Source organism: Atractosteus spatula, chromosome 8 (genome assembly GCF_055471065.1).
Source record: "Atractosteus spatula isolate fAtrSpa1 chromosome 8, fAtrSpa1.hap1, whole genome shotgun sequence".
Lineage (NCBI taxonomy): Eukaryota > Metazoa > Chordata > Actinopteri > Semionotiformes > Lepisosteidae > Atractosteus > Atractosteus spatula.
Window position 1 is genome coordinate 11,819,794 of NC_142713.1, and position 27,772 is coordinate 11,847,565.

Here is a 27,772-nt window from a genome sequence, read left to right on the forward strand (position 1 = left end):
AGTTGCCAAAACATGTTTATTTCTGCTGAAAAACACGTTTTGACAATTTCTGTACACTGGGGTTAAGGGCTGACTCAATGTGCTCTTCTGAGCCAGGCAGTTACACAGCGATTCTAAGGGCTGACAAAACGCGTTTATTTCGGGCCGAAAAACACGTTTTGAAAACTGTGTTGTTCCTGCCCTATAAGTTACATGGGGGTTACCAAAGTTGCCAAAACATGTTTATTTCTGCTGAAAAACACGTTTTGACAATTTCTGTACACTGGGGTTAAGGGCTGACTCAATGTGCTCTTCTGAGCCAGGCAGTTACACTGCGATTCTAAGGGCTGACAAAACGCGTTTATTTCGGGCTGAAAAACACGTTTTGAAAACTGTGCTGTTCCTGCCCTATAAGTTACATGGTGGTGACCAAAGTTGCCAAAACATGTTTATTTCTGCTGAAAAACACGTTTTGACAATTTCTGAGCACTGGGGTTAAGGGCTGACTCAATGTGCTCTTCTGAGCCAGGCAGTTACACTGCGAATCTAAGGGCTGAGAAAAAGCGTTTATTTCGGGCTGAAAAACACGTTTTGAAAACTGTGTTGTTCCTGCCCTATAAGTTACATGGTGGTGACCAAAGTTGCCAAAACGTCTTTATTTCTGCTGAAAAACACGTTTTGACAATTTCTGAGCACTGGGGTTAAGGGCTGACTCAATGTGCTCTTCTGAGCCATGCAGTTACACTGCGAATCTAAGGGCTGAGAAAAAGCGTTTATTTCGGGCTGAAAAACACGTTTTGAAAACTGTGTTGTTCCTACCCTATAAGTTACATGGGGGTTACCAAAGTTGCCAAAACATGTTTATTTCTGCTGAAAAACACGTTTTGACAATTTCTGTACACTGGGGTTAAGGGCTGACTCAATGTGCTCTTCTGAGCCAGGCAGTTACACAGCGATTCTAAGGGCTGACAAAACGCGTTTATTTCGGGCCGAAAAACACGTTTTGAAAACTGTGTTGTTCCTGCCCTATAAGTTACATGGGGGTTACCAAAGTTGCCAAAACATGTTTATTTCTGCTGAAAAACACGTTTTGACAATTTCTGTACACTGGGGTTAAGGGCTGACTCAATGTGCTCTTCTGAGCCAGGCAGTTACACTGCGATTCTAAGGGCTGACAAAACGCGTTTATTTCGGGCTGAAAAACACGTTTTGAAAACTGTGCTGTTCCTGCCCTATAAGTTACATGGTGGTGACCAAAGTTGCCAAAATGTCTTTATTTCTGCTGAAAAACACGTTTTGACAATTTCTGAGCACTGGGGTTAAGGGCTGACTCAATGTGCTCTTCTGAGCCAGGCAGTTACACTGCGAATCTAAGGGCTGAGAAAAAGCGTTTATTTCGGGCTGAAAAACACGTTTTGAAAACTGTGTTGTTCCTGCCCTATAAGTTACATGGTGGTGACCAAAGTTGCCAAAACGTCTTTATTTCTGCTGAAAAACACGTTTTGACAATTTCTGAGCACTGGGGTTAAGGGCTGACTCAATGTGCTCTTCTGAGCCATGCAGTTACACTGCGAATCTAAGGGCTGAGAAAAAGCGTTTATTTCGGGCTGAAAAACACGTTTTGAAAACTGTGTTGTTCCTACCCTATAAGTTACATGGGGGTTACCAAAGTTGCCAAAACATGTTTATTTCTGCTGAAAAACACGTTTTGACAATTTCTGTACACTGGGGTTAAGGGCTGACTCAATGTGCTCTTCTGAGCCAGGCAGTTACACTGCGATTCTAAGGGCTGACAAAACGCGTTTATTTCGGGCTGAAAAACACGTTTTGAAAACTGTGCTGTTCCTGCCCTATAAGTTACATGGTGGTGACCAAAGTTGCCAAAACGTCTTTATTTCTGCTGAAAAACACGTTTTGACAATTTCTGAGCACTGGGGTTAAGGGCTGACTCAATGTGCTCTTCTGAGCCAGGCAGTTACACTGCGAATCTAAGGGCTGAGAAAAAGCGTTTATTTCGGGCTGAAAAACACGTTTTGAAAACTGTGTTGTTCCTACCTTATAAGTTACATGGGGGTTACCAAAGTTGCCAAAACATGTTAATTTATGCTGAAAAACACGTTTTGACAATTTCTGTACACTGGGGTTAAGGGCTGACTCAATGTGCTCTTCTGAGCCAGGCAGTTACACAGCGATTCTAAGGGCTGACAAAACGCGTTTATTTCGGGCTGAAAAACACGTTTTGAAAACTGTGTTGTTCCTGCCCTAAAAGTTACATGGTGGTTACCAAAGTTGCCAAAACGTGTTTATTTCTGCTGAAAAACACGATTTGACAATTTCTGCACACTGGGGTTAAGGGCTGACTCAATGTGCTCTTCTGAGCCAGGCAGTTACACTGCGAATCTAAGGGCTGAGAAAAAGCGTTTATTTCGGGCTGAAAAACACGTTTTGAAAACTGTGCTGTTCCTGCCCTATAAGTTACATGGTGGTGACCAAAGTTGCCAAAACATGTTTATTTCTGCTGAAAAACACGTTTTGACAATTTCTGAGCACTGGGGTTAAGGGCTGACTCAGTGTGCTCTTCTGAGCCAGGCAGTTACACTGCGAATCTAAGGGCTGAGAAAAAGCGTTTATTTCGGGCTGAAAAACACGTTTTGAAAACTGTGTTGTTCCTACCCTATAAGTTACATGGGGGTTACCAAAGTTGCCAAAACATGTTAATTTCTGCTGAAAAACACGTTTTGACAATTTCTGTACACTGGGGTTAAGGGCTGACTCAATGTGCTCTTCTGAGCCAGGCAGTTACACAGCGATTCTAAGGGCTGACAAAACGCGTTTATTTCGGGCTGAAAAACACGTTTTGAAAACTGTGTTGTTCCTGCCCTAAAAGTTACATGGTGGTTACCAAAGTTGCCAAAACGTGTTTATTTCTGCTGAAAAACACGATTTGACAATTTCTGCACACTGGGGTTAAGGGCTGACTCAATGTGCTCTTCTGAGCCAGGCAGTTACACTGCGAATCTAAGGGCTGAGAAAAAGCGTTTATTTCGGGCTGAAAAACACGTTTTGAAAACTGTGCTGTTCCTGCCCTATAAGTTACATGGTGGTGACCAAAGTTGCCAAAACATGTTTATTTCTGCTGAAAAACACGTTTTGACAATTTCTGAGCACTGGGGTTAAGGGCTGACTCAGTGTGCTCTTCTGAGCCAGGCAGTTACACTGCGAATCTAAGGGCTGAGAAAAAGCGTTTATTTCGGGCTGAAAAACACGTTTTGAAAACTGTGTTGTTCCTACCCTATAAGTTACATGGGGGTTACCAAAGTTGCCAAAACATGTTTATTTCTGCTGAAAAACACGTTTTGACAATTTCTGTACACTGGGGTTAAGGGCTGACTCAATGTGCTCTTCTGAGCCAGGCAGTTACACTGCGAATCTAAGGGCTGAGAAAAAGCGTTTATTTCGGGCTGAAAAACACGTTTTGAAAACTGTGCTGTTCCTGCCCTATAAGTTACATGGTGGTGACCAAAGTTGCCAAAACGTCTTTATTTCTGCTGAAAAACACGTTTTGACAATTTCTGAGCACTGGGGTTAAGGGCTGACTCAATGTGCTCTTCTGAGCCAGGCAGTTACACTGCGAATCTAAGGGCTGAGAAAAAGCGTTTATTTCGGGCTGAAAAACACGTTTTGAATACTGTGCTGTTCCTGCCCTGTAAGTTACATGGTGGTGACCAAAGTTGCCAAAACGTGTTTATTTCTGCTGAAAAACACATTTTGACAATTTCTGTACACTGGGGTTAAGTGCTGACTCAATGTGCTCTTCTGAGCCAGGCAGTTACACAGCGATTCTAAGGGCTGACAAAACGCGTTTATTTCGGGCTGAAAAACACGTTTTGAAAACTGTGTTGTTCCTGCCCTATAAGTTACATGGTGGTGACCAAAGTTGCCAAAACATGTTTATTTCTGCTGAAAAACACGTTTTGACAATTTCTGAGCACTGGGGTTAAGGGCTGACTCAGTGTGCTCTTCTGAGCCAGGCAGTTACACTGCGAATCTAAGGGCTGAGAAAAAGCGTTTATTTCGGGCTGAAAAACACGTTTTGAAAACTGTGCTGTTCCTGCCCTATAAGTTACATGGTGGTGACCAGAGTTGCCAAAACGTCTTTATTTCTGCTGAAAAACACGTTTTGACAATTTCTGAGCACTGGGGTTAAGGGCTGACTCAATGTGCTCTTCTGAGCCAGGCAGTTACACTGCGAATCTAAGGGATGAGAAAAAGCGTTTATTTCGGGCTGAAAAACACGTTTTGAAAACTGTGTTGTTCCTGCCCTATAAGTTACATGGGGGTTACCAAAGTTGCCAAAACATGTTTATTTCTGCTGAAAAACACGTTTTGACAATTTCTGTACACTGGGGTTAAGGGCTGACTCAATGTGCTCTTCTGAGCCAGGCAGTTACACTGCGAATCTAAGGGCTGAGAAAAAGCGTTTATTTCGGGCTGAAAAACACGTTTTGAAAACTGTGCTGTTCCTGCCCTGTAAGTTACATGGTGGTGACCAAAGTTGCCAAAACGTGTTTATTTCTGCTGAAAAACACATTTTGACAATTTCTGTACACTGGGGTTAAGTGCTGACTCAATGTGCTCTTCTGAGCCAGGCAGTTACACAGCGATTCTAAGGGCTGACAAAACGCGTTTATTTCGGGCTGAAAAACACGTTTTGAAAACTGTGTTGTTCCTGCCCTATAAGTTACATGGTGGTGACCAAAGTTGCCAAAACATGTTTATTTCTGCTGAAAAACACGTTTTGACAATTTCTGAGCACTGGGGTTAAGGGCTGACTCAATGTGCTCTTCTGAGCCAGGCAGTTACACTGCGAATCTAAGGGCTGAGAAAAAGCGTTTATTTCGGGATGAAAAACACGTTTTGAAAACTGTGTTGTTCCTGCCCTATAAGTTACATGGTGGTGACCAAAGTTGCCAAAACGTCTTTATTTCTGCTGAAAAACACGTTTTGACAATTTCTGAGCACTGGGGTTAAGGGCTGACACAATGTGCTCTTCTGAGCCAGGCAGTTACACTGCGAATCTAAGGGCTGAGAAAAAGCGTTTATTTCGGGCTGAAAAACACGTTTTGAAAACTGTGTTGTTCCTACCCTATAAGTTACATGGGGGTTACCAAAGTTGCCAAAACATGTTTATTTCAGCTGAAAAACACGTTTTGACAATTTCTGTACACTGGGGTTAAGGGCTGACTCAATGTGCTCTTCTGAGCCAGGCAGTTACACAGCGATTCTAAGGGCTGACAAAACGCGTTTATTTCGGGCCGAAAAACACGTTTTGAAAACTGTGTTGTTCCTGCCCTATAAGTTACATGGGGGTTACCAAAGTTGCCAAAACATGTTTATTTCTGCTGAAAAACACGTTTTGACAATTTCTGTACACTGGGGTTAAGGGCTGACTCAATGTGCTCTTCTGAGCCAGGCAGTTACACTGCGATTCTAAGGGCTGACAAAACGCGTTTATTTCGGGCTGAAAAACACGTTTTGAAAACTGTGCTGTTCCTGCCCTATAAGTTACATGGTGGTGACCAAAGTTGCCAAAACGTCTTTATTTCTGCTGAAAAACACGTTTTGACAATTTCTGAGCACTGGGGTTAAGGGCTGACTCAATGTGCTCTTCTGAGCCAGGCAGTTACACTGCGAATCTAAGGGCTGAGAAAAAGCGTTTATTTCGGGCTGAAAAACACGTTTTGAAAACTGTGTTGTTCCTACCTTATAAGTTACATGGGGGTTACCAAAGTTGCCAAAACATGTTAATTTCTGCTGAAAAACACGTTTTGACAATTTCTGTACACTGGGGTTAAGGGCTGACTCAATGTGCTCTTCTGAGCCAGGCAGTTACACAGCGATTCTAAGGGCTGACAAAACGCGTTTATTTCGGGCTGAAAAACACGTTTTGAAAACTGTGTTGTTCCTGCCCTAAAAGTTACATGGTGGTTACCACAGTTGCCAAAACGTGTTTATTTCTGCTGAAAAACACGATTTGACAATTTCTGCACACTGGGGTTAAGGGCTGACTCAATGTGCTCTTCTGAGCCAGGCAGTTACACTGCGAATCTAAGGGCTGAGAAAAAGCGTTTATTTCGGGCTGAAAAACACGTTTTGAAAACTGTGCTGTTCCTGCCCTATAAGTTACATGGTGGTGACCAAAGTTGCCAAAACATGTTTATTTCTGCTGAAAAACACGTTTTGACAATTTCTGAGCACTGGGGTTAAGGGCTGACTCAGTGTGCTCTTCTGAGCCAGGCAGTTACACTGCGAATCTAAGGGCTGAGAAAAAGCGTTTATTTCGGGCTGAAAAACACGTTTTGAAAACTGTGTTGTTCCTACCCTATAAGTTACATGGGGGTTACCAAAGTTGCCAAAACATGTTTATTTCTGCTGAAAAACACGTTTTGACAATTTCTGTACACTGGGGTTAAGGGCTGACTCAATGTGCTCTTCTGAGCCAGGCAGTTACACAGCGATTCTAAGGGCTGACAAAACGCGTTTATTTCGGGCTGAAAAACACGTTTTGAAAACTGTGTTGTTCCTGCCCTAAAAGTTACATGGTGGTTACCAAAGTTGCCAAAACGTGTTTATTTCTGCTGAAAAACACGATTTGACAATTTCTGCACACTGGGGTTAAGGGCTGACTCAATGTGCTCTTCTGAGCCAGGCAGTTACACTGCGAATCTAAGGGCTGAGAAAAAGCGTTTATTTCGGGCTGAAAAACACGTTTTGAAAACTGTGCTGTTCCTGCCCTATAAGTTACATGGTGGTGACCAAAGTTGCCAAAACGTCTTTATTTCTGCTGAAAAACACGTTTTGACAATTTCTGAGCACTGGGGTTAAGGGCTGACTCAATGTGCTCTTCTGAGCCAGGCAGTTACACTGCGAATCTAAGGGATGAGAAAAAGCGTTTATTTCGGGCTGAAAAACACGTTTTGAAAACTGTGTTGTTCCTGCCCTATAAGTTACATGGGGGTTACCAAAGTTGCCAAAACATGTTTATTTCTGCTGAAAAACACGTTTTGACAATTTCTGTACACTGGGGTTAAGGGCTGACTCAATGTGCTCTTCTGAGCCAGGCAGTTACACTGCGAATCTAAGGGCTGAGAAAAAGCGTTTATTTCGGGCTGAAAAACACGTTTTGAAAACTGTGCTGTTCCTGCCCTGTAAGTTACATGGTGGTGACCAAAGTTGCCAAAACGTGTTTATTTCTGCTGAAAAACACATTTTGACAATTTCTGTACACTGGGGTTAAGTGCTGACTCAATGTGCTCTTCTGAGCCAGGCAGTTACACAGCGATTCTAAGGGCTGACAAAACGCGTTTATTTCGGGCTGAAAAACACGTTTTGAAAACTGTGTTGTTCCTGCCCTATAAGTTACATGGTGGTGACCAAAGTTGCCAAAACATGTTTATTTCTGCTGAAAAACACGTTTTGACAATTTCTGAGCACTGGGGTTAAGGGCTGACTCAGTGTGCTCTTCTGAGCCAGGCAGTTACACTGCGAATCTAAGGGCTGAGAAAAAGCGTTTATTTCGGGCTGAAAAACACGTTTTGAAAACTGTGTTGTTCCTACCCTATAAGTTACATGTGGGTTACCAAAGTTGCCAAAACATGTTAATTTCTGCTGAAAAACACGTTTTGACAATTTCTGAGCACTGGGGTTAAGGGCTGACTCAGTGTGCTCTTCTGAGCCAGGCAGTTACACTGCGAATCTAAGGGCTGAGAAAAAGCGTTTATTTCGGGCTGAAAAACACGTTTTGAAAACTGTGTTGTTCCTACCCTATAAGTTACATGTGGGTTACCAAAGTTGCCAAAACATGTTTATTTCTGCTGAAAAACACGTTTTGACAATTTCTGTACACTGGGGTTAAGGGCTGACTCAATGTGCTCTTCTGAGCCAGGCAGTTACACAGCGATTCTAAGGGCTGACAAAACGCGTTTATTTCGGGCTGAAAAACACGTTTTGAAAACTGTGCTGTTCCTGCCCTATAAGTTACATGGTGGTGACCAGAGTTGCCAAAACGTCTTTATTTCTGCTGAAAAACACGTTTTGACAATTTCTGAGCACTGGGGTTAAGGGCTAACTCAATGTGCTCTTCTGAGCCAGGCAGTTACACAGCGATTCTAAAGGCTGACAAAACGCGTTTATTTCGGGCTGAAAAACACGTTTTGAAAACTGTGTTGTTCCTGCCCTATAAGTTACATGGTGGTGACCAAAGTTGCCAAAACATGTTTATTTCTGCTGAAAAACACGTTTTGACAATTTCTGAGCACTGGGGTTAAGGGCTGACTCAATGTGCTCTTCTGAGCCAGGCAGTTACACTGCGAATCTAAGGGCTGAGAAAAAGCGTTTATTTCGGGCTGAAAAACACGTTTTGAAAACTGTGCTGTTCCTGCCCTGTAAGTTACATGGTGGTGACCAAAGTTGCCAAAACGTGTTTATTTCTGCTGAAAAACACATTTTGACAATTTCTGTACACTGGGGTTAAGTGCTGACTCAATGTGCTCTTCTGAGCCAGGCAGTTACACAGCGATTCTAAGGGCTGACAAAACGCGTTTATTTCGGGCTGAAAAACACGTTTTGAAAACTGTGTTGTTCCTGCCCTATAAGTTACATGGTGGTGACCAAAGTTGCCAAAACATGTTTATTTCTGCTGAAAAACACGTTTTGACAATTTCTGAGCACTGGGGTTAAGGGCTGACTCAGTGTGCTCTTCTGAGCCAGGCAGTTACACTGCGAATCTAAGGGCTGAGAAAAAGCGTTTATTTCGGGCTGAAAAACACGTTTTGAAAACTGTGTTGTTCCTACCCTATAAGTTACATGGGGGTTACCAAAGTTGCCAAAACATGTTTATTTCTGCTGAAAAACACGTTTTGACAATTTCTGTACACTGGGGTTAAGGGCTGACTCAATGTGCTCTTCTGAGCCAGGCAGTTACACAGCGATTCTAAGGGCTGACAAAACGCGTTTATTTCGGGCTGAAAAACACGTTTTGAAAACTGTGCTGTTCCTGCCCTATAAGTTACATGGTGGTGACCAGAGTTGCCAAAACGTCTTTATTTCTGCTGAAAAACACGTTTTGACAATTTCTGAGCACTGGGGTTAAGGGCTAACTCAATGTGCTCTTCTGAGCCAGGCAGTTACACAGCGATTCTAAAGGCTGACAAAACGCGTTTATTTCGGGCTGAAAAACACGTTTTGAAAACTGTGTTGTTCCTGCCCTATAAGTTACATGGTGGTGACCAAAGTTGCCAAAACATGTTTATTTCTGCTGAAAAACACGTTTTGACAATTTCTGAGCACTGGGGTTAAGGGCTAACTCAATGTGCTCTTCTGAGCCAGGCAGTTACACAGCGATTCTAAAGGCTGACAAAACGCGTTTATTTCGGGCTGAAAAACACGTTTTGAAAACTGTGTTGTTCCTGCCCTATAAGTTACATGGTGGTGACCAAAGTTGCCAAAACATGTTTATTTCTGCTGAAAAACACGTTTTGACAATTTCTGAGCACTGGGGTTAAGGGCTGACTCAATGTGCTCTTCTGAGCCAGGCAGTTACACTGCGAATCTAAGGGCTGAGAAAAAGCGTTTATTTCGGGCTGAAAAACACGTTTTGAAAACTGTGCTGTTCCTGCCCTGTAAGTTACATGGTGGTGACCAAAGTTGCCAAAACGTGTTTATTTCTGCTGAAAAACACATTTTGACAATTTCTGTACACTGGGGTTAAGGGCTGACTCAATGTGCTCTTCTGAGCCAGGCAGTTACACAGCGATTCTAAGGGCTGACAAAACGCGTTTATTTCGGGCTGAAAAACACGTTTTGAAAACTGTGCTGTTCCTGCCCTATAAGTTACATGGTGGTGACCAGAGTTGCCAAAACGTCTTTATTTCTGCTGAAAAACACGTTTTGACAATTTCTGAGCACTGGGGTTAAGGGCTAACTCAATGTGCTCTTCTGAGCCAGGCAGTTACACAGCGATTCTAAAGGCTGACAAAACGCGTTTATTTCGGGCTGAAAAACACGTTTTGAAAACTGTGTTGTTCCTGCCCTATAAGTTACATGGTGGTGACCAAAGTTGCCAAAACATGTTTATTTCTGCTGAAAAACACGTTTTGACAATTTCTGAGCACTGGGGTTAAGGGCTGACTCAATGTGCTCTTCTGAGCCAGGCAGTTACACTGCGAATCTAAGGGATGAGAAAAAGCGTTTATTTCGGGCTGAAAAACACGTTTTGAAAACTGTGTTGTTCCTGCCCTATAAGTTACATGGGGGTTACCAAAGTTGCCAAAACATGTTTATTTCTGCTGAAAAACACGTTTTGACAATTTCTGTACACTGGGGTTAAGGGCTGACTCAATGTGCTCTTCTGAGCCAGGCAGTTACACAGCGATTCTAAGGGCTGACAAAACGCGTTTATTTCGGGCTGAAAAACACGTTTTGAAAACTGTGCTGTTCCTGCCCTATAAGTTACATGGGGGTTAACAAAGTTGCCAAAACATGTTTATTTCTGCTGAAAAACACGTTTTGACAATTTCTGTACACTGGGGTTAAGGGCTGACTCAATGTGCTCTTCTGAGCAGGGCAGTTACACAGCGATTCTAAGGGCTGACAAAACGCGTTTATTTCGGGCTGAAAAACACGTTTTGAAAACTGTGTTGTTCCTGCCCTATAAGTTACATGGTGGTGACCAAAGTTGCCAAAACGTCTTTATTTCTGCTGAAAAACACGTTTTGACAATTTCTGAGCACTGGGGTTAAGGGCTGACTCAATGTGCTCTTCTGAGCCAGGCAGTTACACTGCGAATCTAAGGGCTGAGAAAAAGCGTTTATTTCGGGCTGAAAAACACGTTTTGAAAACTGTGTTGTTCCTACCCTATAAGTTACATGGGGGTTACCAAAGTTGCCAAAACATGTTTATTTCTGCTGAAAAACACGTTTTGACAATTTCTGTACACTGGGGTTAAGGGCTGACTCAATGTGCTCTTCTGAGCCAGGCAGTTACACAGCGATTCTAAGGGCTGACAAAACGCGTTTATTTCGGGCTGAAAAACACGTTTTGAAAACTGTGTTGTTCCTGCCCTAAAAGTTACATGGTGGTTACCAAAGTTGCCAAAACGTGTTTATTTCTGCTGAAAAACACGATTTGACAATTTCTGCACACTGGGGTTAAGGGCTGACTCAATGTGCTCTTCTGAGCCAGGCAGTTACACTGCGAATCTAAGGGCTGAGAAAAAGCGTTTATTTCGGGCTGAAAAACACGTTTTGAAAACTGTGCTGTTCCTGCCCTATAAGTTACATGGTGGTGACCAAAGTTGCCAAAACGTCTTTATTTCTGCTGAAAAACACGTTTTGACAATTTCTGAGCACTGGGGTTAAGGGCTGACTCAATGTGCTCTTCTGAGCCAGGCAGTTACACTGCGAATCTAAGGGATGAGAAAAAGCGTTTATTTCGGGCTGAAAAACACGTTTTGAAAACTGTGTTGTTCCTGCCCTATAAGTTACATGGGGGTTACCAAAGTTGCCAAAACATGTTTATTTCTGCTGAAAAACACGTTTTGACAATTTCTGTACACTGGGGTTAAGGGCTGACTCAATGTGCTCTTCTGAGCCAGGCAGTTACACTGCGAATCTAAGGGCTGAGAAAAAGCGTTTATTTCGGGCTGAAAAACACGTTTTGAAAACTGTGCTGTTCCTGCCCTGTAAGTTACATGGTGGTGACCAAAGTTGCCAAAACGTGTTTATTTCTGCTGAAAAACACATTTTGACAATTTCTGTACACTGGGGTTAAGTGCTGACTCAATGTGCTCTTCTGAGCCAGGCAGTTACACAGCGATTCTAAGGGCTGACAAAACGCGTTTATTTCGGGCTGAAAAACACGTTTTGAAAACTGTGTTGTTCCTGCCCTATAAGTTACATGGTGGTGACCAAAGTTGCCAAAACATGTTTATTTCTGCTGAAAAACACGTTTTGACAATTTCTGAGCACTGGGGTTAAGGGCTGACTCAGTGTGCTCTTCTGAGCCAGGCAGTTACGCTGCGAATCTAAGGGCTGAGAAAAAGCGTTTATTTCGGGCTGAAAAACACGTTTTGAAAACTGTGTTGTTCCTACCCTATAAGTTACATGGGGGTTACCAAAGTTGCCAAAACATGTTTATTTCTGCTGAAAAACACGTTTTGACAATTTCTGTACACTGGGGTTAAAGGGCTGACTCAATGTGCTCTTCTGAGCCAGGCAGTTACACTGCGATTCTAAGGGCTGACAAAACGCGTTTATTTCGGGCTGAAAAACACGTTTTGAAAACTGTGCTGTTCCTGCCCTATAAGTTACATGGTGGTGACCAAAGTTGCCAAAACGTCTTTATTTCTGCTGAAAAACACGTTTTGACAATTTCTGAGCACTGGGGTTAAGGGCTGACTCAGTGTGCTCTTCTGAGCCAGGCAGTTACGCTGCGAATCTAAGGGCTGAGAAAAAGCGTTTATTTCGGGCTGAAAAACACGTTTTGAAAACTGTGTTGTTCCTACCCTATAAGTTACATGGGGGTTACCAAAGTTGCCAAAACATGTTTATTTCAGCTGAAAAACACGTTTTGACAATTTCTGTACACTGGGGTTAAGGGCTGACTCAATGTGCTCTTCTGAGCCAGGCAGTTACACAGCGATTCTAAGGGCTGACAAAACGCGTTTATTTCGGGCCGAAAAACACGTTTTGAAAACTGTGTTGTTCCTGCCCTATAAGTTACATGGGGGTTACCAAAGTTGCCAAAACATGTTTATTTCTGCTGAAAAACACGTTTTGACAATTTCTGTACACTGGGGTTAAGGGCTGACTCAATGTGCTCTTCTGAGCCAGGCAGTTACACTGCGATTCTAAGGGCTGACAAAACGCGTTTATTTCGGGCTGAAAAACACGTTTTGAAAACTGTGCTGTTCCTGCCCTATAAGTTACATGGTGGTGACCAAAGTTGCCAAAACGTCTTTATTTCTGCTGAAAAACACGTTTTGACAATTTCTGAGCACTGGGGTTAAGGGCTGACTCAATGTGCTCTTCTGAGCCAGGCAGTTACACTGCGAATCTAAGGGCTGAGAAAAAGCGTTTATTTCGGGCTGAAAAACACGTTTTGAAAACTGTGTTGTTCCTACCTTATAAGTTACATGGGGGTTACCAAAGTTGCCAAAACATGTTAATTTCTGCTGAAAAACACGTTTTGACAATTTCTGTACACTGGGGTTAAGGGCTGACTCAATGTGCTCTTCTGAGCCAGGCAGTTACACAGCGATTCTAAGGGCTGACAAAACGCGTTTATTTCGGGCTGAAAAACACGTTTTGAAAACTGTGTTGTTCCTGCCCTAAAAGTTACATGGTGGTTACCACAGTTGCCAAAACGTGTTTATTTCTGCTGAAAAACACGATTTGACAATTTCTGCACACTGGGGTTAAGGGCTGACTCAATGTGCTCTTCTGAGCCAGGCAGTTACACTGCGAATCTAAGGGCTGAGAAAAAGCGTTTATTTCGGGCTGAAAAACACGTTTTGAAAACTGTGCTGTTCCTGCCCTATAAGTTACATGGTGGTGACCAAAGTTGCCAAAACATGTTTATTTCTGCTGAAAAACACGTTTTGACAATTTCTGAGCACTGGGGTTAAGGGCTGACTCAGTGTGCTCTTCTGAGCCAGGCAGTTACACTGCGAATCTAAGGGCTGAGAAAAAGCGTTTATTTCGGGCTGAAAAACACGTTTTGAAAACTGTGTTGTTCCTACCCTATAAGTTACATGGGGGTTACCAAAGTTGCCAAAACATGTTTATTTCTGCTGAAAAACACGTTTTGACAATTTCTGTACACTGGGGTTAAGGGCTGACTCAATGTGCTCTTCTGAGCCAGGCAGTTACACAGCGATTCTAAGGGCTGACAAACCGCGTTTATTTCGGGCTGAAAAACACGTTTTGAAAACTGTGTTGTTCCTGCCCTAAAAGTTACATGGTGGTTACCAAAGTTGCCAAAACGTGTTTATTTCTGCTGAAAAACACGATTTGACAATTTCTGCACACTGGGGTTAAGGGCTGACTCAATGTGCTCTTCTGAGCCAGGCAGTTACACTGCGAATCTAAGGGCTGAGAAAAAGCGTTTATTTCGGGCTGAAAAACACGTTTTGAAAACTGTGCTGTTCCTGCCCTATAAGTTACATGGTGGTGACCAAAGTTGCCAAAACGTCTTTATTTCTGCTGAAAAACACGTTTTGACAATTTCTGAGCACTGGGGTTAAGGGCTGACTCAATGTGCTCTTCTGAGCCAGGCAGTTACACTGCGAATCTAAGGGATGAGAAAAAGCGTTTATTTCGGGCTGAAAAACACGTTTTGAAAACTGTGTTGTTCCTGCCCTATAAGTTACATGGGGGTTACCAAAGTTGCCAAAACATGTTTATTTCTGCTGAAAAACACGTTTTGACAATTTCTGTACACTGGGGTTAAGGGCTGACTCAATGTGCTCTTCTGAGCCAGGCAGTTACACTGCGAATCTAAGGGCTGAGAAAAAGCGTTTATTTCGGGCTGAAAAACACGTTTTGAAAACTGTGCTGTTCCTGCCCTGTAAGTTACATGGTGGTGACCAAAGTTGCCAAAACGTGTTTATTTCTGCTGAAAAACACATTTTGACAATTTCTGTACACTGGGGTTAAGTGCTGACTCAATGTGCTCTTCTGAGCCAGGCAGTTACACAGCGATTCTAAGGGCTGACAAAACGCGTTTATTTCGGGCTGAAAAACACGTTTTGAAAACTGTGTTGTTCCTGCCCTATAAGTTACATGGTGGTGACCAAAGTTGCGAAAACATGTTTATTTCTGCTGAAAAACACGTTTTGACAATTTCTGAGCACTGGGGTTAAGGGCTGACTCAGTGTGCTCTTCTGAGCCAGGCAGTTACACTGCGAATCTAAGGGCTGAGAAAAAGCGTTTATTTCGGGCTGAAAAACACGTTTTGAAAACTGTGTTGTTCCTACCCTATAAGTTACATGTGGGTTACCAAAGTTGCCAAAACATGTTTATTTCTGCTGAAAAACACGTTTTGACAATTTCTGTACACTGGGGTTAAGGGCTGACTCAATGTGCTCTTCTGAGCCAGGCAGTTACACAGCGATTCTAAGGGCTGACAAAACGCGTTTATTTCGGGCTGAAAAACACGTTTTGAAAACTGTGTTGTTCCTGCCCTAAAAGTTACATGGTGGTTACCAAAGTTGCCAAAACGTGTTTATTTCTGCTGAAAAACACGATTTGACAATTTCGGCACACTGGGGTTAAGGGCTGACTCAATGTGCTCTTCTGAGCCAAGCAGTTACACTGCGAATCTAAGGGCTGAGAAAAAGCGTTTATTTCGGGCTGAAAAACACGTTTTGAAAACTGTGCTGTTCCTGCCCTATAAGTTACATGGTGGTGACCAAAGTTGCCAAAACGTCTTTATTTCTGCTGAAAAACACGTTTTGACAATTTCTGAGCACTGGGGTTAAGGGCTGACTCAATGTGCTCTTCTGAGCCAGGCAGTTACACTGCGAATCTAAGGGATGAGAAAAAGCGTTTATTTCGGGCTGAAAAACACGTTTTGAAAACTGTGTTGTTCCTGCCCTATAAGTTACATGGGGGTTACCAAAGTTGCCAAAACATGTTTATTTCTGCTGAAAAACACGTTTTGACAATTTCTGTACACTGGGGTTAAGGGCTGACTCAATGTGCTCTTCTGAGCCAGGCAGTTACACTGCGAATCTAAGGGCTGAGAAAAAGCGTTTATTTCGGGCTGAAAAACACGTTTTGAAAACTGTGCTGTTCCTGCCCTGTAAGTTACATGGTGGTGACCAAAGTTGCCAAAACGTGTTTATTTCTGCTGAAAAACACATTTTGACAATTTCTGTACACTGGGGTTAAGTGCTGACTCAATGTGCTCTTCTGAGCCAGGCAGTTACACAGCGATTCTAAGGGCTGACAAAACGCGTTTATTTCGGGCTGAAAAACACGTTTTGAAAACTGTGTTGTTCCTGCCCTATAAGTTACATGGTGGTGACCAAAGTTGCCAAAACATGTTTATTTCTGCTGAAAAACACGTTTTGACAATTTCTGAGCACTGGGGTTAAGGGCTGACTCAGTGTGCTCTTCTGAGCCAGGCAGTTACACTGCGAATCTAAGGGCTGAGAAAAAGCGTTTATTTCGGGCTGAAAAACACGTTTTGAAAACTGTGTTGTTCCTACCCTATAAGTTACATGTGGGTTACCAAAGTTGCCAAAACATGTTTATTTCTGCTGAAAAACACGTTTTGACAATTTCTGTACACTGGGGTTAAGGGCTGACTCAATGTGCTCTTCTGAGCCAGGCAGTTACACAGCGATTCTAAGGGCTGACAAAACGCGTTTATTTCGGGCTGAAAAACACGTTTTGAAAACTGTGCTGTTCCTGCCCTATAAGTTACATGGTGGTGAACAGAGTTGCCAAAACGTCTTTATTTCTGCTGAAAAACACGTTTTGACAATTTCTGAGCACTGGGGTTAAGGGCTAACTCAATGTGCTCTTCTGAGCCAGGCAGTTACACAGCGATTCTAAAGGCTGACAAAACGCGTTTATTTCGGGCTGAAAAACACGTTTTGAAAACTGTGTTGTTCCTGCCCTATAAGTTACATGGTGGTGACCAAAGTTGCCAAAACATGTTTATTTCTGCTGAAAAACACGTTTTGACAATTTCTGAGCACTGGGGTTAAGGGCTGACTCAATGTGCTCTTCTGAGCCAGGCAGTTACACTGCGAATCTAAGGGCTGAGAAAAAGCGTTTATTTCGGGCTGAAAAACACGTTTTGAAAACTGTGCTGTTCCTGCCCTGTAAGTTACATGGTGGTGACCAAAGTTGCCAAAACGTGTTTATTTCTGCTGAAAAACACATTTTGACAATTTCTGTACACTGGGGTTAAGTGCTGACTCAATGTGCTCTTCTGAGCCAGGCAGTTACACAGCGATTCTAAGGGCTGACAAAACGCGTTTATTTCGGGCTGAAAAACACGTTTTGAAAACTGTGTTGTTCCTGCCCTATAAGTTACATGGTGGTGACCAAAGTTGCCAAAACATGTTTATTTCTGCTGAAAAACACGTTTTGACAATTTCTGAGCACTGGGGTTAAGGGCTGACTCAGTGTGCTCTTCTGAGCCAGGCAGTTACACTGCGAATCTAAGGGCTGAGAAAAAGCGTTTATTTCGGGCTGAAAAACACGTTTTGAAAACTGTGTTGTTCCTACCCTATAAGTTACATGGGGGTTACCAAAGTTGCCAAAACATGTTTATTTCTGCTGAAAAACACGTTTTGACAATTTCTGTAAACTGGGGTTAAGGGCTGACTCAATGTGCTCTTCTGAGCCAGGCAGTTACACAGCGATTCTAAGGGCTGACAAAACGCGTTTATTTCGGGCTGAAAAACACGTTTTGAAAACTGTGCTGTTCCTGCCCTATAAGTTACATGGTGGTGACCAGAGTTGCCAAAACGTCTTTATTTCTGCTGAAAAACACGTTTTGACAATTTCTGAGCACTGGGGTTAAGGGCTAACTCAATGTGCTCTTCTGAGCCAGGCAGTTACACAGCGATTCTAAAGGCTGACAAAACGCGTTTATTTCGGGCTGAAAAACACGTTTTGAAAACTGTGTTGTTCCTGCCCTATAAGTTACATGGTGGTGACCAAAGTTGCCAAAACATGTTTATTTCTGCTGAAAAACACGTTTTGACAATTTCTGAGCACTGGGGTTAAGGGCTAACTCAATGTGCTCTTCTGAGCCAGGCAGTTACACAGCGATTCTAAAGGCTGACAAAACGCGTTTATTTCGGGCTGAAAAACACGTTTTGAAAACTGTGTTGTTCCTGCCCTATAAGTTACAAGGTGGTGACCAAAGTTGCCAAAACATGTTTATTTCTGCTGAAAAACACGTTTTGACAATTTCTGAGCACTGGGGTTAAGGGCTGACTCAATGTGCTCTTCTGAGCCAGGCAGTTACACTGCGAATCTAAGGGCTGAGAAAAAGCGTTTATTTCGGGCTGAAAAACACGTTTTGAAAACTGTGCTGTTCCTGCCCTGTAAGTTACATGGTGGTGACCAAAGTTGCCAAAACGTGTTTATTTCTGCTGAAAAACACATTTTGACAATTTCTGTACACTGGGGTTAAGTGCTGACTCAATGTGCTCTTCTGAGCCAGGCAGTTACACAGCGATTCTAAGGGCTGACAAAACGCGTTTATTTCGGGCTGAAAAACACGTTTTGAAAACTGTGTTGTTCCTGCCCTATAAGTTACATGGTGGTGACCAAAGTTGCCAAAACATGTTTATTTCTGCTGAAAAACACGTTTTGACAATTTCTGAGCACTGGGGTTAAGGGCTGACTCAGTGTGCTCTTCTGAGCCAGGCAGTTACACAGCGATTCTAAGGGCTGACAAAACGCGTTTATTTCGGGCTGAAAAACACGTTTTGAAAACTGTGCTGTTCCTGCCCTATAAGTTACATGGTGGTGACCAGAGTTGCCAAAACGTCTTTATTTCTGCTGAAAAACACGTTTTGACAATTTCTGAGCACTGGGGTTAAGGGCTAACTCAATGTGCTCTTCTGAGCCAGGCAGTTACACAGCGATTCTAAAGGCTGACAAAACGCGTTTATTTCGGGCTGAAAAACACGTTTTGAAAACTGTGTTGTTCCTGCCCTATAAGTTACATGGTGGTGACCAAAGTTGCCAAAACATGTTTATTTCTGCTGAAAAACACGTTTTGACAATTTCTGAGCACTGGGGTTAAGGGCTGACTCAATGTGCTCTTCTGAGCCAGGCAGTTACACTGCGAATCTAAGGGATGAGAAAAAGCGTTTATTTCGGGCTGAAAAACACGTTTTGAAAACTGTGTTGTTCCTGCCCTATAAGTTACATGGGGGTTACCAAAGTTGCCAAAACATGTTTATTTCTGCTGAAAAACACGTTTTGACAATTTCTGTACACTGGGGTTAAGGGCTGACTCAATGTGCTCTTCTGAGCCAGGCAGTTACGCAGCGATTCTAAGGGCTGACAAAACGCGTTTATTTCGGGCTGAAAAACACGTTTTGAAAACTGTGCTGTTCCTGCCCTATAAGTTACATGGGGGTTAACAAAGTTGCCAAAACATGTTTATTTCTGCTGAAAAACACGTTTTGACAATTTCTGTACACTGGGGTTAAGGGCTGACTCAATGTGCTCTTCTGAGCAGGGCAGTTACACTGCGAATCTAAGGGCTGAGAAAAAGCGTTTATTTCGGGCTGAAAAACACGTTTTGAAAACTGTGTTGTTCCTACCCTATAAGTTACATGGGGGTTACCAAAGTTGCCAAAACATGTTTATTTCTGCTGAAAAACACGTTTTGACAATTTCTGTACACTGGGGTTAAGGGCTGACTCAATGTGCTCTTCTGAGCCAGGCAGTTACACAGCGATTCTAAGGGCTGACAAAACGCGTTTATTTCGGGCTGAAAAACACGTTTTGAAAACTGTGTTGTTCCTGCCCTAAAAGTTACATGGTGGTTACCAAAGTTGCCAAAACGTGTTTATTTCTGCTGAAAAACACGATTTGACAATTTCTGCACACTGGGGTTAAGGGCTGACTCAATGTGCTCTTCTGAGCCAGGCAGTTACACTGCGAATCTAAGGGCTGAGAAAAAGCGTTTATTTCGGGCTGAAAAACACGTTTTGAAAACTGTGCTGTTCCTGCCCTATAAGTTACATGGTGGTGACCAAAGTTGCCAAAACGTCTTTATTTCTGCTGAAAAACACGTTTTGACAATTTCTGAGCACTGGGGTTAAGGGCTGACTCAATGTGCTCTTCTGAGCCAGGCAGTTACACTGCGAATCTAAGGGATGAGAAAAAGCGTTTATTTCGGGCTGAAAAACACGTTTTGAAAACTGTGTTGTTCCTGCCCTATAAGTTACATGGGGGTTACCAAAGTTGCCAAAACATGTTTATTTCTGCTGAAAAACACGTTTTGACAATTTCTGTACACTGGGGTTAAGGGCTGACTCAATGTGCTCTTCTGAGCCAGGCAGTTACACTGCGAATCTAAGGGCTGAGAAAAAGCGTTTATTTCGGGCTGAAAAACACGTTTTGAAAACTGTGCTGTTCCTGCCCTGTAAGTTACATGGTGGTGACCAAAGTTGCCAAACCGTGTTTATTTCTGCTGAAAAACACATTTTGACAATTTCTGTACACTGGGGTTAAGTGCTGACTCAATGTGCTCTTCTGAGCCAGGCAGTTACACAGCGATTCTAAGGGCTGACAAAACGCGTTTATTTCGGGCTGAAAAACACGTTTTGAAAACTGTGTTGTTCCTGCCCTATAAGTTACATGGTGGTGACCAAAGTTGCCAAAACATGTTTATTTCTGCTGAAAAACACGTTTTGACAATTTCTGAGCACTGGGGTTAAGGGCTGACTCAGTGTGCTCTTCTGAGCCAGGCAGTTACGCTGCGAATCTAAGGGCTGAGAAAAAGCGTTTATTTCGGGCTGAAAAACACGTTTTGAAAACTGTGTTGTTCCTACCCTATAAGTTACATGGGGGTTACCAAAGTTGCCAAAACATGTTTATTTCTGCTGAAAAACACGTTTTGACAATTTCTGTACACTGGGGTTAAAGGGCTGACTCAATGTGCTCTTCTGAGCCAGGCAGTTACACTGCGATTCTAAGGGCTGACAAAACGCGTTTATTTCGGGCTGAAAAACACGTTTTGAAAACTGTGCTGTTCCTGCCCTATAAGTTACATGGTGGTGACCAAAGTTGCCAAAACGTCTTTATTTCTGCTGAAAAACACGTTTTGACAATTTCTGAGCACTGGGGTTAAGGGCTGACTCAGTGTGCTCTTCTGAGCCAGGCAGTTACGCTGCGAATCTAAGGGCTGAGAAAAAGCGTTTATTTCGGGCTGAAAAACACGTTTTGAAAACTGTGTTGTTCCTACCCTATAAGTTACATGGGGGTTACCAAAGTTGCCAAAACATGTTTATTTCCGCTGAAAAACACGTTTTGACAATTTCTGTACACTGGGGTTAAGGGCTGACTCAATGTGCTCTTCTGAGCCAGGCAGTTACACTGCGAATCTAAGGGATGAGAAAAAGCGTTTATTTCGGGCTGAAAACCACGTTTTGAAAACTGTGTTGTTCCTGCCCTATAAGTTACATGGGGGTTACCAAAGTTGCCAAAACATGTTTATTTCTGCTGAAAAACACGTTTTGACAATTTCTGTACACTGGGGTTAAGGGCTGACTCAATGTGCTCTTCTGAGCCAGGCAGTTACACTGCGAATCTAAGGGCTGAGAAAAAGCGTTTATTTCGGGCTGAAAAACACGTTTTGAAAACTGTGCTGTTCCTGCCCTGTAAGTTACATGGTGGTGACCAAAGTTGCCAAAACGTGTTTATTTCTGCTGAAAAACACATTTTGACAATTTCTGTACACTGGGGTTAAGTGCTGACTCAATGTGCTCTTCTGAGCCAGGCAGTTACACAGCGATTCTAAGGGCTGACAAAACGCGTTTATTTCGGGCTGAAAAACACGTTTTGAAAACTGTGTTGTTCCTGCCCTATAAGTTACATGGTGGTGACCAAAGTTGCCAAAACATGTTTATTTCTGCTGAAAAACACGTTTTGACAATTTCTGAGCACTGGAGTTAAGGGCTGACTCAGTGTGCTCTTCTGAGCCAGGCAGTTACACTGCGAATGTAAGGGCTGAGAAAAAGCGTTTATTTCGGGCTGAAAAACACGTTTTGAAAACTGTGTTGTTCCTGCCCTATAAGTTACATGGGGGTTACCAAAGTTGCCAAAACGTGTTTATTTCTGCTGAAAAACACATTTTGACAATTTCTGTACACTGGGGTTAAGTGCTGACTCAATGTGCTCTTCTGAGCCAGGCAGTTACACAGCGATTCTAAGGGCTGACAAAACGCGTTTATTTCGGGCTGAAAAACACGTTTTGAAAACTGTGTTGTTCCTGCCCTATAAGTTACATGGTGGTGACCAAAGTTGCCAAAACATGTTTATTTCTGCTGAAAAACACGTTTTGACAATTTCTGAGCACTGGGGTTAAGGGCTGACTCAGTGTGCTCTTCTGAGCCAGGCAGTTACACTGCGAATCTAAGGGCTGAGAAAAAGCGTTTATTTCGGGCTGAAAAACACGTTTTGAAAACTGTGCTGTTCCTGCCCTATAAGTTACATGGTGGTGACCAAAGTTGCCAAAACGTCTTTATTTCTGCTGAAAAACACGTTTTGACAATTTCTGAGCACTGGGGTTAAGGGCTGACTCAGTGTGCTCTTCTGAGCCAGGCAGTTACGCTGCGAATCTAAGGGCTGAGAAAAAGCGTTTATTTCGGGCTGAAAAACACGTTTTGAAAACTGTGTTGTTCCTACCCTATAAGTTACATGGGGGTTACCAAAGTTGCCAAAACATGTTTATTTCCGCTGAAAAACACGTTTTGACAATTTCTGTACACTGGGGTTAAGGGCTGACTCAATGTGCTCTTCTGAGCCAGGCAGTTACACTGCGAATCTAAGGGATGAGAAAAAGCGTTTATTTCGGGCTGAAAACCACGTTTTGAAAACTGTGTTGTTCCTGCCCTATAAGTTACATGGGGGTTACCAAAGTTGCCAAAACATGTTTATTTCTGCTGAAAAACACGTTTTGACAATTTCTGTACACTGGGGTTAAGGGCTGACTCAATGTGCTCTTCTGAGCCAGGCAGTTACACTGCGAATCTAAGGGCTGAGAAAAAGCGTTTATTTCGGGCTGAAAAACACGTTTTGAAAACTGTGCTGTTCCTGCCCTGTAAGTTACATGGTGGTGACCAAAGTTGCCAAAACGTGTTTATTTCTGCTGAAAAACACATTTTGACAATTTCTGTACACTGGGGTTAAGTGCTGACTCAATGTGCTCTTCTGAGCCAGGCAGTTACACAGCGATTCTAAGGGCTGACAAAACGCGTTTATTTCGGGCTGAAAAACACGTTTTGAAAACTGTGTTGTTCCTGCCCTATAAGTTACATGGTGGTGACCAAAGTTGCCAAAACATGTTTATTTCTGCTGAAAAACACGTTTTGACAATTTCTGAGCACTGGAGTTAAGGGCTGACTCAGTGTGCTCTTCTGAGCCAGGCAGTTACACTGCGAATGTAAGGGCTGAGAAAAAGCGTTTATTTCGGGCTGAAAAACACGTTTTGAAAACTGTGTTGTTCCTGCCCTATAAGTTACATGGGGGTTACCAAAGTTGCCAAAACGTGTTTATTTCTGCTGAAAAACACATTTTGACAATTTCTGTACACTGGGGTTAAGTGCTGACTCAATGTGCTCTTCTGAGCCAGGCAGTTACACAGCGATTCTAAGGGCTGACAAAACGCGTTTATTTCGGGCTGAAAAACACGTTTTGAAAACTGTGTTGTTCCTGCCCTATAAGTTACATGGTGGTGACCAAAGTTGCCAAAACATGTTTATTTCTGCTGAAAAACACGTTTTGACAATTTCTGAGCACTGGGGTTAAGGGCTGACTCAGTGTGCTCTTCTGAGCCAGGCAGTTACATTGCGAATCTAAGGGCTGAGAAAAAGCGTTTATTCGGGCTGAAAAACACGTTTTGAAAACTGTGTTGTTCCTGCCCTATAAGTTACATGGGGGTTAACAAAGTTGCCAAAACATGTTTATTTCTGCTGAAAAACACGTTTTGACAATTTCTGTACACTGGGGTTAAGGGCTGACTCAATGTGCTCTTCTGAGCAGGGCAGTTACACAGCGATTCTAAGGGCTGACAAAACGCGTTTATTTCGGGCTGAAAAACACGTTTTGAAAACTGTGTTGTTCCTGCCCTATAAGTTACATGGTGGTGACCAAAGTTGCCAAAACGTCTTTATTTGTGCTGAAAAACACGTTTTGACAATTTCTGAGCACTGGGGTTAAGGGCTGACTCAATGTGCTCTTCTGAGCCAGGCAGTTACACTGCGAATCTAAGGGCTGAGAAAAAGCGTTTATTTCGGGCTGAAAAACACGTTTTGAAAACTGTGTTGTTCCTACCCTATAAGTTACATGGGGGTTACCAAAGTTGCCAAAACATGTTTATTTCTGCTGAAAAACACGTTTTGACAATTTCTGTACACTGGGGTTAAGGGCTGACTCAATGTGCTCTTCTGAGCCAGGCAGTTACACAGCGATTCTAAGGGCAGACAAAACGCGTTTATTTCGGGCTGAAAAACACGTTTTGAAAACTGTGTTGTTCCTGCCCTAAAAGTTACATGGTGGTTACCAAAGTTGCCAAAACGTGTTTATTTCTGCTGAAAAACACGATTTGACAATTTCTGCACACTGGGGTTAAGGGCTGACTCAATGTGCTCTTCTGAGCCAGGCAGTTACACTGCGAATCTAAGGGATGAGAAAAAGCGTTTATTTCGGGCTGAAAAACACGTTTTGAAAACTGTGTTGTTCCTGCCCTATAAGTTACATGGGGGTTACCAAAGTTGCCAAAACATGTTTATTTCTGCTGAAAAACACGTTTTGACAATTTCTGTACACTGGGGTTAAGGGCTGACTCAATGTGCTCTTCTGAGCCAGGCAGTTACACTGCGAATCTAAGGGCTGAGAAAAAGCGTTTATTTCGGGCTGAAAAACACGTTTTGAAAACTGTGCTGTTCCTGCCCTGTAAGTTACATGGTGGTGACCAAAGTTGCCAAAACGTGTTTATTTCTGCTGAAAAACACATTTTGACAATTTCTGTACACTGGGGTTAAGTGCTGACTCAATGTGCTCTTCTGAGCCAGGCAGTTACACAGCGATTCTAAGGGCTGACAAAACGCGTTTATTTCGGGCTGAAAAACACGTTTTGAAAACTGTGTTGTTCCTGCCCTATAAGTTACATGGTGGTGACCAAAGTTGCCAAAACATGTTTATTTCTGCTTAAAAACACGTTTTGACAATTTCTGAGCACTGGGGTTAAGGGCTGACTCAATGTGCTCTTCTGAGCCAGGCAGTTACACTGCGAATCTAAGGGCTGAGAAAAAGCGTTTATTTCGGGCTGAAAAACACGTTTTGAAAACTGTGTTGTTCCTGCCCTATAAGTTACATGGTGGTGACCAAAGTTGCCAAAACGTCTTTATTTCTGCTGAAAAACACGTTTTGACAATTTCTGAGCACTGAGGTTAAGGGCTGACTCAATGTGCTCTTCTGAGCCAGGCAGTTACACTGCGAATCTAAGGGATGAGAAAAAGCGTTTATTTCGGGCTGAAAAACACGTTTTGAAAACTGTGTTGTTCCTGCCCTATAAGTTACATGGTGGTGACCAAAGTTGCCAAAACATGTTTATTTCTGCTGAAAAACACGTTTTGACAATTTCTGAGCACTGGGGTTAAGGGCTGACTCAGTGTGCTCTTCTGAGCCAGGCAGTTACACTGCGAATCTAAGGGCTGAGAAAGAGCGTTTATTTCGGGCTGAAAAACAAGTTTTGAAAACTGTGTTGTTCCTACCCTATAAGTTATATGGGGGTTACCAAAGTTGCCAAAACATGTTTATTTCTGCTGAAAAACACGTTTTGACAATTTCTGTACACTGGTGTTAAGGGCTGACTCAATGTGCTCTTCTGAGCCAGGCAGTTACACTGCGATTCTAAGGGCTGACAAAACGCGTTTATTTCGGGCTGAAAAACACGTTTTGAAAACTGTGCTGTTCCTGCCCTATAAGTTACATGGTGGTGACCAAAGTTGCCAAAACGTCTTTATTTCTGCTGAAAAACACGTTTTGACAATTTCTGAGCACTGGGGTTAAGGGCTGACTCAATGTGCTCTTCTGAGCCAGGCAGTTACACTGCGAATCTAAGGGCTGAGAAAAAGCGTTTATTTCGGGCTGAAAAACACGTTTTGAAAACTGTGTTGTTCCTACCCTATAAGTTACATGGGGGTTACCAAAGTTGCCAAAACATGTTTATTTCTGCTGAAAAACACGTTTTGACAATTTCTGTACACTGGGGTTAAGGGCTGACTCAATGTGCTCTTCTGAGCCAGGCAGTTACACAGCGAATCTAAGGGCTGAGAAAAAGCGTTTATTTCGAGCTGAAAAACACGTTTTGAAAACTGTGTTGTTCCTGCCCTATAAGTTACATGGGGGTTACCAAAGTTGCCAAAACATGTTTATTTCTGCTGAAAAACACGTTTTGACAATTTCTGTACACTGGGGTTAAGGGCTGACTCAATGTGCTCTTCTGAGCCAGGCAGTTACACTGCGAATCTAAGGGCTGAGAAAAAGCGTTTATTTCGGGCTGAAAAACACGTTTTGAAAACTGTGCTGTTCCTGCCCTGTAAGTTACATGGTGGTGACCAAAGTTGCCAAAACGTGTTTATTTCTGCTGAAAAACACATTTTGACAATTTCTGTACACGGGGGTTAAGTGCTGACTCAATGTGCTCTTCTGAGCCAGGCAGTTACACAGCGATTCTAAGGGCTGACAAAACGCGTTTATTTCGGGCTGAAAAACACGTTTTGAAAACTGTGTTGTTCCTGCCCTATATGTTACATGGTGGTGACCAAAGTTGCCAAAACATGTTTATTTCTGCTTAAAAACACGTTTTGACAATTTCTGAGCACTGGGGTTAAGGGCTGACTCAGTGTGCTCTTCTAGAGCCAGGCAGTTACACTGCGAATCTAAGGGCTGAGAAAAAGCGTTTATTTCGGGCTGAAAAACACGTTTTGAAAACTGTGTTGTTCCTACCCTATAAGTTACATGGGGGTTACCAAAGTTGCCAAAACATGTTTATTTCTGCTGAAAAACACGTTTTGACAATTTCTGTACACTGGGGTTAAGGGCGGACTCAATGTGCTCTTCTGAGCCAGGCAGTTACACAGCGATTCTAAGGGCTGACAAAACGCGTTTATTTCGGGCTGAAAAACACGTTTTGAAAACTGTGCTGTTCCTGCCCTATAAGTTACATGGTGGTGACCAAAGTTGCCAAAACGTCTTTATTTCTGCTGAAAAACACGTTTTGACAATTTCTGAGCACTGGGGTTAAGGGCTGACTCAGTGTGCTCTTCTGAGCCAGGCAGTTACACTGCGAATCTAAGGGCTGAGAAAAAGCGTTTATTTCGGGCTGAAAAACACGTTTTGAAAACTGTGCTGTTCCTGCCCTATAAGTTACATGGTGGTGACCAAAGTTGCCAAAACGTCTTTATTTCTGCTGAAAAACACGTTTTGACAATTTCTGAGCACTGGGGTTAAGGGCTGACTTAATGTGCTCTTCTGAGCCAGGCAGTTACACTGCGAATCTAAGGGATGAGAAAAAGCGTTTATTTCGGGCTGAAAAACACGTTTTGAAAACTGTATTGTTCCTGCCCTATAAGTTACATGGGGGTTACTAAAGTTGCCAAAACATGTTTATTTCTGCTGAAAAACACGTTTTGACAATTTCTGTACACTGGGGTTAAGTGCTGACTCAATGTGCTCTTCTGAGCCAGGCAGTTACACAGCGATTCTAAGGGCTGACAAAACGCGTTTATTTCGGGCTGAAAAACACGTTTTGAAAACTGTGTTGTTCCTGCCCTATAAGTTACATGGTGGTGACCAAAGTTGCCAAAACATGTTTATTTCTGCTGAAAAACACGTTTTGACAATTTCTGAGCACTGGGGTTAAGGGCTGACTCAGTGTGCTCTTCTGAGCCAGGCAGTTACACTGCGAATCTAAGGGCTGAGAAAAAGCGTTTATTTCGGGCTGAAAAACACGTTTTGAAAAC